Source organism: Heliangelus exortis, chromosome 1 (assembly GCF_036169615.1).
Source record: "Heliangelus exortis chromosome 1, bHelExo1.hap1, whole genome shotgun sequence".
In the NCBI taxonomy this organism is placed as follows: domain Eukaryota; kingdom Metazoa; phylum Chordata; class Aves; order Apodiformes; family Trochilidae; genus Heliangelus; species Heliangelus exortis.
In genome coordinates, this window is record NC_092422.1 from 190,483,695 (window position 1) to 190,496,933 (window position 13,239).

The 13,239-nt window shown below is 46.5% G+C and overlaps 1 protein-coding gene across 10 annotated transcripts in view; it reads left to right on the forward strand.

Moving 5' to 3' along the window:
- Nucleotides 1-13,239, forward strand: part of FRMD4A (FERM domain containing 4A) — a 367,278-nt gene that overhangs the window by 243,085 nt on the left and 110,954 nt on the right. The gene's annotated exons all lie outside the window — the stretch shown is intronic.

Consider the following 13,239-nt stretch of genomic DNA (forward strand, 5'->3'; position numbering starts at 1 on the left):
CACAGAATTTCCCCCCCTGCAGCCTGTGGCTCCTGGCAGATGAGCAGTGTGGAGGCGTCTCTCTCCTGCAGGAAAGACTCCTCCTGGCCTTCCACCTCCTCCTGGATCCCCATTTTTATCATTTTACACACAGCCAGCGTGACTACAAAGAGGGCAAATGTAGGGCTGGGTTCAGTCAGCCCAGGATGTGGAGGGATGGAGGAGTCTGCTCTGCACAAAGGGAGGTGAGAGCCTGGACCAGAGCTTCAGGTCTGTGGTCTCATGGGCAGCCAGTGAGCTGTGAGTTAAGAGCTTTTCTGCTGAAAAGTTGGCTGTTTACCAAAAAATAACGCTAGGAAAATATGTTTAGCACTGCTCTGAGTGGAGTGTGGTGCTGGGAACATTGTTGGCTTTCCCAGTCAGCAAGGTTGTTGCCCAGTACCAAGATGTTGCCTTAGGCTGTATTGATGGGTAAATAAAAAAATGGACCAGGAGAGCCAGTTCTGCTCCCAAACCTATCCTTTTCAGCTTGCAAGGCAGGACTGTGCTGAGCTGCTCTACAGAGCCTCACTGATTCCCTTCAAAAGCATCCACCACGGCCATTTGTGGCCTACAGAGCATCTGGAGTCAGGCTGTAGGGCTCTACCTCTGGGTTTCCTTTCTCATCTTAGGCTCCAGTGAACCCAGAAGCCCTCAGAAGTCAAGCCTGGAGGGGAGAGTGTTTGCTGGGAAATAGAAGAGCACAGAGGCAGAAGAGAAAGAAATTTGCTGTGCAGAGGTGGGGAGTGAACAATTCAGCTTCAGAGCCAGGAGGGTGAAGGTGGAAAGGTTCATTTACAAGGGCAAAACTAAGGATGTTTGGGACAGAAGGTGCAATGAGCATCTCAGAGGAAAAATCTGAGCTGAGCTCAGAAGCTAGGGGTGGAAGAGGCCCTGCTGTGCAATGTGGCTTGGCTCCAGCAAGGCAAATGTAGTTGTGCTGGCCCCAAGAAGCTGGACCAAGCTCAGAAGCTCCCAGAGGTGCTGGGTGCTCCAGGCTCTCCTGAGCTCATGTTGGGTGACCACAAAGCTCAGTGAGCATGGACATGGCTCTTGTGCTACAGATGGCACTCAGAGGATGGCCCTGTTGGAGAGGAACAAGCTCTAAGGTGAGATGACACCAAGGCAGGCTGTGAGGAACAAGCTGGCAGATCCTGATAGTCAGAAAGGTTCACTAGGAAAGAGATGGGAAGAAGTCAAGTAGGGTGCACAGCTCCAGGGCAGGGATCAGCCCCAAGGGACAGGGAGCCTCCAAGGGGATCTGCATCTTCAACAAAGGTCAGTCTGGTGAAGCAGCTCTAGAGAAAGCAAAGCTGCTTCTAGGAAATGCAGGACTAGAAATTAATGAAACCTGTCAGGGATAGCTCAGCTCCCCCAGATTTGCTCCTTAGTTGCCTGAGGGTCAGCATTGGAATAGGAAGAGCATGAGCAGAAGATGGGACAGGTGGAGGCAGGGGATGGTGGCTGCTGGGAGCAAAGTGGTGCTGGAGAAAGAGTCAGGCCAGGGCTGACCTTGCCTGTGGCAGAAGTAATTCTGTGTCTTGAGAAGGGGACGATGCTTCCCTGGCACAGCAATGATGCACATTCCCCTCCTTTTCAAGTTGCTTGCTGGTTTCTGAGCAGGGCTAAGAGCAGATTTTGTCCTTTTGTACCCTAAGAGTTCTGTAACCCAGCCCTGCACATCTCTCAGGTGCCACATTAGGAGCCTCAGGGAACAGACTCCCTCTGCTTATGGCCTCGTAGGAAACTAAACGTGGCAATCAGGCTCCTCCGTGGAGTGAAATTAGGGTGTGATTTCCAAGGGCCTGCATAATCAATATCCCCATTATCAGTCTTCCAGAATAAATTGCATTTAAACTAACACAGGCTGGAGAGCCATCCGTGAGCTGCCAAGAGAGATAAGCTGCAGACATATGTTTATTCATACTGCATATGCTGAGAGCTGGATATGCTTTAGAGCTGGCCAAATGTGGGTGAAAATATTCAGTAGTGGGGTTTGGGTTTTTTCAGTTGTTCTGCTAGAATTTGTCAAATAACCTTAATTTTGAGCACACATGGAGCTTTTCAAACTTACTGTGGGGGGTGGGGATGGCCAGACCGGTGACTAACCCAATAAAACATCTGGTGAAGGGAGAAAGCTCTTCACTTTCCTATGAGTTAATTCCTAAAGCTTTGTAGAGCATCAGCAATTTGAATTGTCCTGGTGACCTCCTAATACAGACACCACTATAGGAATGGCACATTCAGCATCTAAGGACTCTGTTACAGAGAAAATGTCTCACTTACCCTTACTTGGAATAAATTCAAAAAACCCACTATTGTTTCTGCCCAGCTCAGCTGCTCCATGGCTTCAGTGGAGCTTTTGTTCTTGTCTGGGCCAACCTATGGGTGCCTGACAGTGCCTGTGAAACACATCATTGTAGCTCATGAGATGCTGCTCCAGCCATGGAGAACCCAACATCCCCCAGCCTTGCTTCCCCCTCACCAGGGAGGCTGCAGGGCTCAGCCACAGGGCACCCCCAGGAGCAAAGGTGGAATTAAATTGGGTTTAGCAGCAGGATGATGGGTCTGAGCTGCACAGAGCTCCTCCTGCTCTCTACTGATGCTCCTTCATGATAGACCAACCCTTGTGCTGGTGCCACGTGCCATCCTTCACCTCCAGCCCTGCCTTGCCTGAGCTTCATTCTCACCTTCAGGCAGCCATGAGATTATTCTTATTTAACTTGAGGCACATATAGCATGGGTGTCTGTGCTTGAGATGCACTTTTACAGGAGGTGGAGAGAGGAGGGCACTTGTAGGGCACAGCTGAGCTCATCCTAAAATGGATCATCCTAAATGAGTCATGTCCCTTTCTCTCCTTGACTGCAAAAGGAGTGTCTGCAATTAGCTCTTGGCTGGGGGGATGGTTCTGTGTGGTCAGATCAGTCCTGCTTTGGCTCCAACCCCTCATTTCCTGTCCTTCTGGCTGGACAAGAAACCCAAATTCTAGATTCAGGTAAGGAAGTGCTAAACATGGCACAGGACAAACGCTGCCTCATGGAAGGCAATGGAAATGGAAACAGAAAATTATTTTTTTCATAACATGGTCTGAAATAACAATGTATGTGCCTGGTGATTTCAGGAGATATTGAACAGCCTGGAAGAGAGTAGCTCAGAGAAATGATGAGCAAGGCAGCACAGTGGATTTGCTTCCAAGCCAAGGTGAAAACTGCATTCCCAGTGTGAGCTGGAGGTCTGGGCTGGAGCCCTTGCCCTCATTGCTGCCATCAGACTGACAGCACAAGTGCTGGGTGATAGAGGAGGAGAACTGCCAGGCTTGACTATCTGGGCTGCATTACTCAGCTTATAGAAAACAGTTTTCTGTTCCCTTTCCTTTTCATGCACAAGCAAATTCAACCTAGATAAAAGATCTCAATTATCAGCCAGAAGACTCTTCCTCCAGCACGGTACAGGGAGAGTCCTGGCCATGAGTGATGTTCCTGGGCTCAGGAGTATTGCACATAATGGCCAAAATGGGTCTTAAGCTCTACCATGCAACTTGGAAATGGCTTCCTATCCCTTTGCCCTGCTGCAGGTAACCAAAAGCAGCAGCTTTGGTTGCTGTCAGGTTTGCCCACAGCACCACATCCAGGCTGGGTGGTTTAGGGCAGCCTAGATGTGCTCACACACAGAGGGGTTTCAGCATCACACCTGGCAATGAGTCTGAGCAAAGCAAAAAGGAGCTGCAGAAAAAAAGGGGGAAAAAGCTGCAGTCTGGGGGAGCATTCTAGAGGCTGAAATTGTGAATCTTTGTCCCTTTTTCCCTTTTCCTAAAATTGCATCCCCAAGTATTTCATCTCCTAGAACCTGTTTCTTCCACCCTCCCTTTTTTCTGCTGGGGGCACACCTTTTTCTAATTAAGTCACTAAGGGCACACTTTGCTGTCCATGAAGTTAAGTGCAATCAGTCCTGCCTGTTCTGTGTTGTTTCCCTCATTTACTGAATTATTTACATACTCTTGCTGAAACACCATTCCCTAACTGGATGCTTTTCCCTTAAATACCCCCTTTGATTCATTAAATTCTTAAGTTGGCTGAATTCAACACGATGGTGGTACCAGCAAAGGTGGCTGGGTCTGGTTGTGGCATGCAAGGGAGAGGAGGCATCTGCAGCCACCCAGAGGAGACAAGAGGTTGGGGACAAAGCAGTGTGGGGATGTGAGAAGACCACACTGCCCTTCCCACGGGAGACCTGGATGCTTCCTAGCCCTGTCCATCCCACCTCTCCCTCCACAGTCCCCATCCATTTCCCCTGCCTTTGCCCAGGGGTGTGTTATTTAGGCCCAGTCTCTTTGGTTTTGATGCAAAATCCCTTCCCCAAGTGACAGAGCAACCCTCCATCCCCCAGCCCTCTCCGTATTTCCAGTGTGTTGCTTGTCAGTCCTTCCTGTCTTTATTGCGGGGAAGTGCCAACTCGTGAGGAAGCTCTGGGCCATCTGATGTCAGAATGGATTTGTCTTTTCCTTTGGTGGTTTATTTTCCTGAATTCCCCTCCTCCCTCAGGGATGAGCACCATGAACACCATGAGCTGGGTGCCCCAGGACAGAGCAAGGCAGGCAGGGCGCCTGCTGCCAGCACAGAAAAGCTGCCTGGGGCATTCCTGGGGGCCACATGGGATGTCATCAGAAAAACCATCAGCTTGCCTTATTTTCAGGACAAAGGAGATGGCTTTCGGCTTATAATTGGGTCATGCTGTAAAAAAAACTGCATGACCTCATCATGAGCAACAAGGCATGTGCCCGTTCTCCCCTTATATTCCTCTCCTGGCCTCTCAGAGGAGCCATCCTTGCTGCATCCTGGCTGCTAACACGGATGGGATGGCTTTTACTTTCCTATCAATCTGCACTCAGAGCTGGCTCGTCACCATTGTGTTTGACCAGTTCTTCTGTTATTACCTTTGTTGGAAAATGCCCATATCTGGGGAGGGAGAAGCACAAATCTAAACTTGCCCTGGAAGGAAGCTTCAATCTTTGTCCCACCTTTGAAGATTGTGCTATTTTGGTAGAGGCTCAAATTAGTCTCTTGGATGGAGCCAGCAAACACACCAACTCGGGGAGGTGTTTGTCTTTGGGAAAATTGTTTAATTGATTTGGGTTTAGTGATTCATCCCTTTTTTTTTTTTTTTTTTTTTGAGACAACTCTTCTCTCCACTGTGCTGCCTGTCTCTGGTGTTCCTGTCAGCTGAGCACAAGTAATCCCTCCTGTACAAGCAGCTGGCAGGCTGGCAGTGCCTTTGGGAGCCTCTGTCCCCTTCACCCCTCTGGAATAACACAGTGAGAGGTGCATCCCCTGCATCCTCCCACCCACACAGGCACATTTTGGGCCACTGGGATCAAAAGGCTGCCAAGCTGTGATAGTTCCTCTGTCTCCTCACTGGGTGTATAACCCTGTGGTTATGGTGGAGGATGGAGAAATAAGGGGAGGTTGGAGCAGGAGGTGCAGGTGTGTCTAGACTCAACCTGGTGAACTCATTAACACCCCAGCAACTCTCAGCTCATCCCTGCCCTCCTGGCTGGACAGCTCAGTCAGGGTTAGAGACTTCAGCTTGTTAGAGTGGAGCTTATAATATCTCTAAGTCACCCTTGTCTTCTGGAAAAAGAAACAAATTAAAAAGATTTGCCTTTGCTCTTTTTATGAATGAAAAAAAAAATAAACCAGCCAAGCCATTTGCACTTCATTTCCCTCCTTGCTTTGAAGCCAGGACGAGCAGTTCATGCATAATCATTCTGACCCACATTGTGATGTGGGCAATGCTTTTCCTCATGCTTCCCTGCTCTCTCTGATGCTTATTGAAGGAGACCATTCCACATCCATGCATGAGCCCAGGGTAGCAGCCAGGCCATTGCATGGGACAAGCATCCAGCTGCTGAGCAGCTCAAAGGCACAAACATTGAGGAGTTGAGCTGTGGCACTGGGATTCTCTTGGTTGCTATGAAGACTGCTTTTTGGATTAATATAGTTCTCTCTTTTTCAACAGTCAATGCCTGAGTATCTTTGCACTTAAACTCTGCCTTTATTCCTCCTCCATCCCTATCACTCATGGGCAGGGGATGAACAAATCCATTTCTTAAGGTTCAGTTCAGGCTCCTCTTCTCTTTGATTTTTCTTGTCTTTTGAGCAACCAGAGAGTTATATAAATATGTTATATGTACTAATGATCTTTAAAGAGGGGGAATGACTTTTTTTCCCCAGTGTCCTGGTCCATATCAGGGGACTGGGCACCCATTTCTGACAGCTCTTTGTTCTACTCTTTCACTCCACTTCTCTCACAGGCAGCAGCTGACACAACCCTCAAGCACAAGTGACTCAAGTGTCCTTTCTTTCTGCACCCATGGCCTATTCAGTGTCCTCCTGCCACCCCTTCAGCACCCACAGCTCCATCAGGGCAAACACCTGTATGTTTTGTCACAGCTTTGGGTCCAGGCACTGGGGTCAGGAGCTGCCTTCCTGCAGATGAAGACTCCAGAGCCAAACACATCCAGAAACTGAGGTGGTCACTTTAATATGTAGCTCAGATTTTCTCAAATTATTCAGCAAATATCCCAGAGATCAGAGGCACTAATGGTCAGACACATTCAGTATGATTCAGAACTTGTCACAAGCATTTTGCACAGCTCTAGCTCATGGGCTTTAGTGTGTGGTTTTAAAGTAGTCCTTTCCCTGAAAAACACTATGGAAGCAGATAGCATGAATTATTGTTTATTTTCACTGTGTGGACAGTTGATCAGTGACAGATGTTTCTAATTGCATTAAGCAAGTGGAAATAATGAGAATTAGATAGCAGATTCTCCAGGAATTTACATTTAGATTGAGTTAGTCTTTGCTATTAAAAAGCAAATTCAATGTAGAAGCGTTGGTTCTTCAGCAGAAATGGGAGTCAATTATTTTTAATTATTATTTGATTATTTAAAAATGTGTTACTGTACTTAAAAATATTTGACTCGAGGGGATGATTTAATACGTGTGCTTTATGTCCCCCAAAAAAGGTGTAGAATAAGGAAATTGTTCATCACCAAAAATCTTTTCTGCCTTCCCATTAGAGTCATACTGAAAGGCAAATGAAACCCAGGGGCTGCCACAACCCTGTCTTACAGCACTTCTGCAAAATTTGGCTGCTGTTGGGGTGAGTTGGGCTCACCCAAAACTCTCTGTGTGCCTGACAGATTGAATTAGGATGTCCTCATAGAAGACAAGCTGCATCCCACCCCAGCATCACTCTGTGGGCATCACACCAGGCTCAGCTTGGCAGGGCTTGGGGTTGATACCTCCACACTGGGGTTGCAGGGCAGAGGTGGGTGCCCAGGGTGGAGCAGGATGAGGGAGCAAGAGGGGATCAGCATCCCAAGGACACCCCTGTGACAGCAATCTCCCAGCTCATGCCAAGAGGAAATGAGCTGTGGTTCAAACTGCTGGAGGTTTTCCTCCCAGGACTATCTCGCAGCTTTTTTTTATTTTATTTTATCTCCTAGATTTCAAGTTCAGCTTCAGACACAGAAATGTGTGAGTTCCCTGTCAGCAGAGAGGGGATTTATGTGCAGTGCAGATTATTGTATGTGTCTGTTAAGCACAGAATCCAAGCTATAATTTTTTTTTTTTTTAACTAACTAGCTGGCTCAGCTTTTAATTTTTTTTTCCTTTTGCCTAATGAGAGCCTTAACCAGAACTCCTTGAAGTCAGAGAGTCTGTCTATCAGCTGCAGTAGGCTTTGGATCAGATTTCAAATCACTGATTCATTATTAATTACACATCTGGGACTCCCTTTTCAAAGAGTTCATTGTTAAATAAATTCACTTTTAGACATTACAGACTTGGCATTCTTGTGCCTTTAATAAAAGTCTGGCACACCAGCAAAGAGCCATAGGCCAACTTCTCTTCTGGTATTGATGGATGAATCTCTACAGAGTAGCAGTGGTTTATGCTAGAAGGATGTAACATATCTCCTTGCTCTCATATAACATCTTTCTGTCTGAGACTAAGTCTGTGTTAGAAACTTTTGCCTTCTTTGTCATCTCTCCCCACTTTTTCTAAACTTTTCCCTACCAGCAGGAACTCCATTCAAGCATTGCCAGGTAAAAATATCTTTGCTACCTAGTTTTCTTTCTCCTTGAAGGGATATTGGCAGATTCTTCCTAGGACAGACTCCAGCCACATCTTCAGAACCTACTGGAAGAGAAGTTGGGCTGGCAAATTTTTTCCTGAGCCCTCTGGCATATGAAATGGAAAAAGTCTCCCTAAATACATTTGTAGTCCTCAACAATCTGTTGAGTCCAGCCACTGAGATATTAGAGCCATCAAGGAGCTTGCCTGGAAGTTCTGTTTGCACACAGGGATAGGGTTTTGTAGGGGTATGTGTAGAAATACAGATTTTCCTACTGAATTCTGCTCAACAGGGGGCTAGACCCCACAGGAAAAACTGGGAGATATTACAGTGTGATTTAAGGCCCAGGGTATCTCCACTTTGCAGCTGAAGGAGCAGCAACTCACACAGGTCTTTCCTTTCCAAGCTGTGCTCAGCCCCTCCTTTGCTTCTGCAGGCCTGGCTGGAGATTCTGGAAAGGAGCAGTGGGAAAAGTCCTTTTTTAACTCTCCTGGTGCCAAACCAGAGTTTAAAATGGCTGAACAGTCCCAAATAATACCAATGTCCAGAGAGACTGTGGGGATAGATTAAAATGTCAGCTATCCCAATTCCAAAGCTTTCACTTAATTTGCAGCCCTTCAGGTTATTTGTAAAGGAAAATCAATAGAAATGCAGCTCCCACCATTTGGATAATGAAGGTCTGAATGTGTTAGAGGTTGACATCCACCAAGGCCATCCACACTCTCACTGCAAGGGATAAAAAAATCTCCACCCATTTGTGGAAGGCTCAAAGAGAGGATTGTGACACTGGGGCACTTGAACCCCTCAAAGTTATTCTCCACTGCAAGTCAGACATCTCACCTGTTATGTCACAGAAATGACAACACCCTTCCTCTGCCCAAATTCACTTTCCTCAGTTTTTCAGAGATCACATTAAATACAGTTCATCTTTTCACCCTCACAGATGAAGTGCAGCTCTTTCCAAAACTGCAGCCCAAACCAAAAGTGCTGGGCAGCAGCAATGATGAAGACATCCACTCCTTGTGGTAGGAGCAAGTTTTGGGGTGGGTTCTCAGCCATGGGTGGGATGTCAAGAGAGAGAGGGAGGCCTGTCATGCAGGCAGTGTGACTGCACAGCAGAGATGCTTTCAGTTCCCAGAGGTCCACCAAGATCTCCAGCATCATTTTGTGGAAGTCTTTCTGCTTCTAGCAGCACACTGCTCTCCAGGCTGGACTGTAAAATGAGACTTTGGCTCTGTCACTTGAAGAAATGGACTGTGAACAGTCTTTCTGATTTCCTTGACTTCACTGCTTCTGTTAGGATCTGATCCTGCCCATCTTTCCCACTAGGCTTAATGAGAGCAGGAACAGATACAGTTCCTTTGTCACTTTGCTCTCACTTTGCAGTGAGGAGGTGTCTGGGTGAGACACAGAAAGGGACATTCTGGATGCTGGTGGGGAGGTTTGACTCTTCCTTGAAGAAGAGGAAGGGCTTCAGAATCCCTTGAGGTCAGGAAGCTTCTACCATGTCCATGAGGGAATTGTGATCTCAGTGCCAGCCACGGTGTAGGATTTGGGTCCCTAGAGCTGCTCACAGAGATGTCCCTGAGCTTGGGGCACCACGGGCACCATGGGGTCTATTTTATGCAAGGAGGGAGTGTTAGCTGCTGTCTAAGGTTTGGGTTGACATGACACCAAGGGATCTTTCCATTCCTTGCAGTGCTGAGCAAGCTTTTAAGTATTTTGAGCTGTGCTGTCCTTGGTTTAAAGCTGGCAGTGCATTTTGGCAGCAAATCTCAGCCCCTGTAACTCCAGCTGGCTCAGCCTGTGGCCAGCAGCTCCCTGTGCCGTGCCACTGGGTGGCTGGCTTGGGCTGCTCTTGGCTCCTCTGCAGTGTTCCATAGGAGGAAATTCCTCAAATCTTGCCTCTGGGACACAAAGCAGACACATGACATTTCCATTCAGAAACAGGACCACCTTTGGAAGTCAGTCCTGCACCCAGACCCGTGGGTATGTACCATTAGGGTCAGTTACAAACCTTGCCCTCAACTTTCATGCTGCAAAAAGAAAATGAGGCAGACAGTAATTCCTTTTGCCTGAAACAAAATCTCATGGGGAGAGAAGTGGACAAGACCATTTCTGGCCATTCCTCTTTCCTCCAGGCTTGGAGGCACTCCTGTGTTCAGGCATGGGAAGCGGTGGGGCTGGCACCAGCATCCTTTCCTAGATCCCTCTCTTCAGCTGATCTTGTGCCCTCATCTTCCCCTTCCCCGTTCCTGCATGACATTACACCAACTGCAGTGTAAAGGTTTTGCTTTTCAGAAACCAGACTGCCTTTGTTTGCTTTCTACCCCTCCTACTTAGAAAAATCTTCCATAAAGTCTCCCAAGCTTCTTGTTCCATGGTTCATTACATTTATTGGCTAATTCCACCCTCACCCCAGTACATGGGTCATCACCCACATTTGTATGTGTTTACATTTTCCAATTATTTCCACAGTAGCTGTTTATCACTAACAGTTTTTGCCCTGCCTGAGTTCCTTCCTAATCACTCCATCTTATTTCTTCTTTATTCTTTCCGTGAGGAAAAAAAGAATTTTTTTTTCTTAATAAAAGACACTCACTATCTCATCCAGTCATTCATTTCACCCTCCTCCTTTTTAATGGGCCTAGTTTATCACCAGCATTTCTTTTTACAAATATCAGGGGAAATAAGCCTTTCTTATCCCCCCATTAATTCCTATGGTGAGCAAGTATTAGTTTGCTTTCTTTTCTTTTGAGCTGTGGCCAATTATCAATTCTCTGTTCCCTCCTTTATGGGGTCCCTGTGTGATGATGGTGAGCCTGCAGTCAGGAAAGGAAGCCCAGCATCTTTGTCTTCTTCTCACCCAGTAGCAGATTGCACCTCTGTGGTCATTAGGAGTAGAGCTTGTTTGGAGGGGGCAGTGGTTGGACCCATTTGATCTGTAGGAAGTCCTGAGACATGCACCAGAATGCTCCAAGGGTTTCAGCCACACCAGGTTTTAGCACTCCTTGTGTTGTCTCAGCAGGTATCACAGGAGAAATAACTGCACCTCTAAAAATAGGAGGATTTGTCTGTGTCCAGGGCTTCTCCATTGCAAAGCAATCTGCTCCCTGAAGTGCCTGGTCCCTGTTGACACGGGTGAGTGCTGGATGTGGGGACCCATGACTGATGAAGGGGACCATCCCTGAGGGCCCAGGCAGCTTCCTTGCTGTGTCCCAAGGGATGCTGGACACACAGACCTTTGCTTTTTAGGGACAGAGTTGGTTGGCTCCATAGATAGGCTCTGAATATATGAAGTTGTTAGGGAAGATTACAGATAATGCTTAAGATGAGTAGCTGAAGGCAGGGGGAGTTTATATCTTTTTGTAGATGACAAGTTGTTGAGTTTCTCCATTCCCTGTGAAGTAATCATGTTCTTATAGCAAGCCTAATCCTTCAGTATATTCAGCACCTTCTGCTGGCTCAGGAAACAAAGACTGTGGTGAGGGCTCCCCAAGAGTGGAGGGGATCCTCTCTCTTGCTGGACAAGGTGTTAGACCCTGCCCTGTGGTCAAGGAGAGTCATGGGCAGGTTCTGGCCACAGAACTCAGGGGCCACACTCAGACAAAGGAGATTAGAGGCTGATTTATCAGTGGGGATGTCAGTAAAGTAGCACTGATTTACAGTGCCCTGGGAGCTGGGCCTGCACAATGCATCAATCTGTTATCCAGCCTCAAGGTTAAAGCAGTTTGCTCAGACATCCCAGTTGCTGTGGTCTCTGACCACTCACCACCCCATAACATCTGAGCTTTGCCACCAGATGCATTAAGCAATGCAACCCACATCTGGGAAGTGAAGTTCAGCCTCTGACCTTCCCAGGGGAAGGACGATCTCTCTGATGTGCAGCATTTTCTGAGCATGCTTTACATTTGAGTGTGTTAAGCCAGAAGCTTCAAAACATGGTGGTATATTCTTAATATAGCAGCTGTCTATGTGCAGATAATTAATCTGATGAGAGCACCCAGGCAGACACATGTGCTTCAGATACAAGCTCCTTAGGGGAGGGAGTGTCTGATATTGCTGAACATGTGGGGAATCTAAGGGTGGAGGCAGCTCTCTTGACTGCATCCCCAGCTTTAAGTACAGATGCAGCACTGTACTCATCACTCCTCCAAAGGCATCCCCCTCCTCTAGTCTCAGCACATAAGGGTGTAGCTCTCATTAAGTTTAATTAGTTTCTCTGCACTCACAAATGGTGCATGGGATAAAGTGGGAAGATCTAATTCTACGCATCAGATTTAGCACTATTACTGATTTTATTTACTCTTGTTGCCATCAGATTTGCTGAAGTCTGAGCTAGCTGATCACACTTCATAAGACCATCATGTATGTCTTGCATGGGTTTTGTAAAAAATTATTTTAATATGTTAAGAAAACGTGCTAAAAAAAATAGCATTAGCTTAGTTTATTAAATACTTCAAGCAATGAGGATGTGACTTTGAGTCAGGGTGGAAATTAACAGCGTTATTCAGGAGAGATAAGAGATTTTTAAAAAGCAAATAGAACATAAGAATGCAGCCAAGCTAGCATGTCTTGGGAAATTATTTTTCCTTTTCCATATCAGCAATAAGAGATCGAGAGCATTTCCAAACACCAATTTATGTAGGCTGGATAAAGGGAGATGGACACTTCTGCAGTTGATTTGAAACTGGATGAACTAGAGAGCTTCAGAGGTTTACAGTTGAAAGATAAATGGATTGTGTGAGCTGTCCAATTTCATTATGTGCCCTAGCCAAACTCTTTCTTTAATGTTTGATGGAATTATGATCAAATATTTCAAAATAAAAATGCTGACCTCTATAGAAATCGTTGTTGACCTTGTCAAGGTGGCTTTAATGCTTCAAAAGAATCAACAATCTTCAACAGATGCTACCAAATCAAAATATATATAGAAGGCAGCTGATTATTCACAGTGGCCAAGCTTCTATCAAACCCTGTGTCAGCTGAGTGTGAAATGGATTCCTGCCACAGAAAGTTGGCTCTGAAACTCACTTCATGTTCAAAGTTTGATTTGCCACATGTGATACAGTCAGATGATTTAA